Genomic DNA, 6294 nt, shown 5'->3' on the forward strand with positions numbered 1-6294 from the left:
TATAATGAGAATGGTTTGTGCAACACTGGTGTAACCTGGCAGTTAAGGAGGGTGAACTGGAATGTACATGTGTGAACAATGACGATTTCACTGTACTAGTCAGTGGGGGTGGTAGACACCACTGAGTGAACGAGTATACTGTGTAGCCATCACATTCAAAATGACTGAGCAAGTAGAGCAAAACTCTGCATCAAATTTTACTTTAAGCTTGAACATTCCTCTGCAGAAACTATTCAGATGATTTGGAAGGCCATAGATATGGGCAACTAGTGATTGGCAGCTTTATCACAGCAATGCACCTGCTCACGCACCTTCTCATGTTCAATGCACCTGCTCATGCAGTTTTTTGGTGAAACATCAAATCACTCAGGTGACTCAGCCCCGCTATAGCCCATACTTGGCACCCTGAGACTCCTGGTTTCCCCAAGGCTAAAATCACCTTTAAGAGGGAAGAGATTTCAGACCATCAGTGAGATTCAGAAAAATACAACAGGACTGCCGATGGTGGTTGGGAGAACTGTGTGATGTCCCTAGGTACCTTCTTTGAATGGGACTGAGGCATCACTGTGTTACAGGGGAATGAGGAGCCAGAAGGGTAATAAAGGCAGGGACTTCACCATTGTAATCTAACAAAAACAATATAGGAGGCTAAAAGCAAAAGAAGACATGTCTAACCTATTCACCCAAAAACTCTGTACCTGGTCTGATAAGGCTGCCAGGCATTCCAAATAACACAAGTAAACAATGATAGTGAAGCAGGGGAAGCCCCTGAAAGTCTGTTTGTATCATCTCCACTAGCTGGGAAAAGGAAAACCTTGAGACTGTATATTCAGTCTCCAAGGCCTAGAAGGTTCAAGGGGAGGGGAGCTACAGTGCCCAAAGGAAGGCCCCATAAAAATTTTTGGTGAACTGCCTGCCTCCTGTCACATATGCAAAATGTACATATAAAGTCTGGAACAAGATAAGGATTTGGGCTAACAGACATCCACATATACCTATGTTTGCATAGTCACATCTCCCCAGGGAAAGCTGACACCACCTTTACCTGCCAATCAAAATGTAACTTCTTCACCCCTACTCCACCAACTATTTAAGTCCTCAGAACAAAGGACTCACTCTCTTGGCTCTCTTGGCCTCTTCTCTTGGCCTTGTGGGTCTCTTTCAACATGAGGGATCCCTGCCCAGCCAGCCTCTGGCTATGGGGCCCCTGGACACCTCTTTTGGCCACCTGGTTTCTAGCCACCCAGTCTCGACCACTCAGATGCTGGCCACCCAGCCTCTGGACACCCTTGCTCTAGCCACCTTTGCTTTTACTTTTCTATTAGAACTTAGTATTAATAAACTTTGCTTGCATGCTAATAGACTCACTGACCTGTAATTCATTACTGTGTTGGCAAGAAGAATGGAGTTTCTGGGAGTTACTCCCATGACAATTGTCCCAGATACAATATTTCTTGTATTTTGTATCTTCTTCAATAAATGTCTCTATTTTTCATATTCCATGGCTGGATACTTTCTGGTTCTGGATAGCCTATATATTTATATATTATAAAAGAGGAATATATATATTCTTCTTTTTATAAGGACACCAATCCTCATTCCTGTTGGGTTAGAATCCCACCCTTATGACCACACTCAACTTTAATCATCTCCCTAAAGTTATATTCCCATATACAGTCACATTGAAGATTAGAGTTTTACTATACAATTTTGTTGGGGGGGCACAATTCAGTTTATAGCACATTGACGTTTGTTTTATTACCCAAGGCATTATGTCTGATATTCACCACAAAATTACTAAGCTTGTTAATAGGCAAGAAACAGTGCAGACTGAAGAGACAAAGCAAGCATCAAAACCAGAGTCAGACATGGTACAGATTTTGGAATTATCAGATAGAAAATTTAAAATAGCTATTATTAATATGCTAAATATTCTAATAGAAAAGTAAATATGGAACAATAGTTGGATAATGGAAATTCAGAGAAAAAAACAAAAGGAAATTCTAAAAATCAAACAATGCTTTTGATGGGCTCATCAGTCAGGTGTACGGGATAAAGGAAAGAACAGATGAGATTAAAGATAAGTCAACAGAAATTTACACAACTAAAATGCAAAGAGAAAAGAAATGCCTGAAAGAGAGTATTCAAGAACTGAGCACAAAAGAACAAATATTATAACAAAAGATGCTCTCATTATTCTTATTGCTGAGGAAATTCAGGGGTTTGGGGAGCAGTGAGACAGAAAATGTAGACAAAGACCAAAATATATAAATCAAATATTATTAAAATATATACAGAATGGGGAAAATAAAATTGTCTTTGTTTGCAGATGAGAAGATCGTCTATGAAGAAAACAGCACAATTGACAAAAATAAAACCAAACCTCCTTGAACTAAACAGTAAATATTGCAATATCACAGGATATAGGGTTGATATACAAGAGTGAAATGCTTTTTTACATGCCAGCAATGCATAATTGCCATTTTAAATTAAAAACATAATACCATTTATATTGGTATAGCACATAAAGATATATATTTAGACATAAATCTAACAAAATATTTTCTAAAAATGTCTATTATCATTACATCCTTATAATACTTTATTACTTAATGTTGATTTTTTTACTCTGTTCTGGCAATATTATGTTGATAATAATAATGCTTCCAAATTTAAATATTACTTATCATTACCCAGCAAAAACTTTCATGAATAAAGCTTTTTTGTTGTTAGGATTATTTCTTAAAGGAATTTCCTTAGAAATTCCTTTGGGCAATAAGTTTTTGGGCAATAAAGTTTTTGGCCAATGAAATTTTTGGGCAATAAGTTTTTGTCTTTTGAAAGATATGTTGTTGAAAATTTAGGCATTATCTGATACTGTATAAATTTTAGTTGAGATAATTAAGTGTTCATAAATTGACAAATACAATAAAAGCATTCTTCTGTAAAACATATTTCAGAATGCTTCTATAAACCTAATTGAATTATATTGTAGCTTAAGTATGCATATATTTAACTAATAATACATATAATCCCTTATAGATGAATTTCGTGTTCCCCAACTGTCTGTGAGATTAGAATGTGCACAGATAGCTGAAGAAGAAACACTGTTTTCTGTGTTTCTTGGGAATTATAGATGAGGATTTATCCATATCTGAGTTCATTATATCACTAATATTTCTACCAGCTTTATAATGTCTAGTCCAAATTCTTCAAAGGTTTGAGAAATCACTGCCTTTTGATGAGCACTGAAAGCATGAACAAAGATGAATGTTAATCCATTGTTTAATCTTAATGTCTTGAACAAAGATGGGTTTCTTGTAAGCGGTAAAAAAAAAAAGAAAATAATGTCTGAGTCTGAAGGTGAAGTTGAGTCCATTTAGTCCAGTGTTTTTCCTTTTAGTGCTTCTCCAAGGCTCTTCAGAGCTCTGCAAACATTTTATTTGATTTTTACTTAAAATTTACCAAATTAAAATTATAATAAGTAAATAAAAGAAACACATGGATCTAAGTATATGGCATTTAGCAACTTTCATCAAGTTGATTTGAGTTGCTTAAGTAATAACATTTGTGGAGTTTCAACATTTCTCTCATCATATACAGGAAGATACTTGACCATCTTACAAACATGTTTTTGATTTAAGGGCATGTCATTATCATTGTTTCATTTGGTGTTTGCTTTTTCTTTAACTTACTTGTGATAAACGTTTGAAATGTACTACTAGAGGCCATGTGTGCCAAACCCAACTCAGTGGCAGTAAGTCTAAATCTAATAGTAAATTGTGCCTTAACTTTTCCTTGTCATTTTAGCACTTACTCTTACATTATGCCACTTTGCACTTCTGGTTCATTTTGGTAGATTTCTCTGAGTTTTCATAGACTGTTTGTTTTTCAAAGGTATCACTTGTACTAACTTGTATATAAATCAGGATTTTTTTCATGCTGGGTACCCATATAATATTATTATTTTAATATTCAACATTATTATAATAATAGTTTGGGTGCTGAGGTAGATAGACATTTGTACCCCTAATTCTTAGATTATGACAGACTAATTGCTTACTCAGTTTCCACTTTATCCTTCTTCCTCAGAGAAACCAGGTTTAGGGCAACTGAATGTTTTTTTTGTTTGTTTGTTTGGGTTTTTTTTGGAGAGATGCTCAATCAGCTGAAAATTACTTGTTTCCCAGTCTTCCTAAACATGCAAGGGGTGTCTGCTCAGGATTTCAAGGGCAATTTGGCTTTACTAATGCAGACACTATCCCGTAATCCTTGGCACAACTTCCTTTGCCATGCTTGTAATGCTAATGTAAGACAGCTCTCAGGCATGATGGCCATAAGTATAAAAACCATACCCTAAGGACAGTGAGTAGAAACTCTGAAGGCACCCAGGATACTAGTGACATCATGAAACTATTGTATAAGTCCTAGACTTCCTGCCTCTTAACTTTCTTGTTAAATGAGAAGAAAATAAATTTATTTTGGAAAGACAAATAGCTAATTTGTTTGGGTTTTCATTAATGTAATGACTTGAAGACTGTGGAAATTAGTGATGGAGTTCAATCATCTTCTTTTGTACAGAAACTGAACCTTACTCTCATCTTTCACTTTGTAACACCTTTTCCAATTTTATTATTTTCAAACTGCCTAAAATCAGCTGAAATTATACATTGTTTTTTTGACCTTAAAAATTTTTTGTTGTTCAATTACAGTTGTCCCCACTTTCTCCCATTGCTCTGCCCTGTACTACTCCCCCCAACCTCTTACATTCAATCCTCCCCACAGTTGTCTTTGTCCATGGATCCTTTACGCATGTTCCTCAACTTGACCCTTCCCTTCTTCACCTCATTATCCTCCTCCCTCCACCCCTCTGGTTACTGTCAGTTTGTTCTCTATTTCTATGTCTCTGGTTCTATTTTGCTTGCTTGTTTGTTTTGATTAGGTTCCACTTAAGGTGAGATTATAGGGTATTTATCTTTCAGCACCTGGCTTAGTTCACTTAGCATAATGCTCTCCAATTCCATCCATGCTGTCACGAAGGGTAATAATTACTTCTTTCTTTCTACTGTGTAGTATTCCATTGTGTAAATGAACGACAGTCCTACTAAAATACCAATGACATATTTCACAGATATAGAACAAACATTTCAAAAATTTATATGGAACCATAAATGACCCTAAATAGCTTCAGCAATTTTGAAAAAGAAGAACAAAGTAAGAGGGATCACAATACCTGATATCAAACAATATTATAAAGGCACTGTAATTAAAACAGCCTGGTACTGGCGTAAGAACAGATACATAGATCAGTGAAACAGAATAGAGAGCCTAGAAATGAACCCATGTCTCTATAGTCAATATATATTTGACAAAGTGGCAGAAGCATAAAATGGAGTAAAAATATGCTCTTCAACAAATGGTGTTGGGAGATCTGGACAGCTACTAGCAAAAACATGAAACTCGACCACCAATTTACACCATACACAAAAATAATATCAAGATGAATAAAAGACTTAAATCCAATTAAAAAATAGTCCAAGGACCTGAATAGACACTTCTTCAAGGAGGACAGAGTGTCCATAGACACATGAAAGGATGCTCAGCATCACCAGCCATCAGAGAGATGCAAATTGAAACCACATGAGATACTATTCATACTGGTCAGAATGGCCATCATAAACAACTCAACAAACAGTAAGTGCTGGCAAAGTTGTGGAGAAAAGGGAACCCTAGTACACTGTTGGTGGGAAAGCCGACTGGTGCAACTACTGTGGAAAACGGTATGGAATTTCCTCAAAAAAACTAGAAATAAAACTGCCTTTTGACTGGGTGATCCCACTGCTGGGATTATGCCCTAAGAATCCTGAAACACCAATTCAAAAGAACCTGTACACCCCAGTATTCATAGCAGTGTTATTTATAATAGCCAAGTGCTGGGAACAGCCTAAGTGCCCATCAGTAAATTAGTGAAATTATACATTTATTTATCTACTGTTTTCATTTACTGTGAGTTCCGTGAGGTTCAAGACTAGATCTTTCTCATTCATTGCCATATACCTAGCATCTTGAATAGTGTCTCCTGCAGCAAAGAATCTCGTTGTTCATTTAATAAATGAATAAATCAGTGAGCCCTCAGAAAGGTCCAGTGACTAGACCAACAAAATGGTAAAACAGGAGTGAAAATCCAATCTCCTGATAACCAGCACAGTAATCCTTCATTATACTACTTGAGGCTCTGAGGTTCTTTCAAGTCCTTGGATAGTAGTGATTATTCTATGCACACATTTAAATAAC

At 36.1% G+C, this 6294-nt stretch overlaps 1 long non-coding RNA gene across 1 annotated transcript in view; it reads right to left on the minus strand.

Annotated features, from left to right (window-relative positions):
- Positions 1 to 6069, minus strand: part of LOC118502211 — a 32558-nt gene extending 26489 nt beyond the window's left edge. The window contains exons 1-2 of the long non-coding RNA XR_004904914.1: positions 6058 to 6069; positions 4075 to 4080 (exon numbers count right to left, since the gene is read on the minus strand). This is a non-coding gene — a long non-coding RNA (uncharacterized LOC118502211). The remainder of the gene's footprint in view (positions 1 to 4074; positions 4081 to 6057) is intronic.
- Positions 6070 to 6294: the final 225 nt, after the last annotated feature.

Source organism: Phyllostomus discolor, chromosome 1, assembly GCF_004126475.2.
Source record: "Phyllostomus discolor isolate MPI-MPIP mPhyDis1 chromosome 1, mPhyDis1.pri.v3, whole genome shotgun sequence".
NCBI classification, from domain to species: Eukaryota; Metazoa; Chordata; class Mammalia; order Chiroptera; family Phyllostomidae; genus Phyllostomus; species Phyllostomus discolor.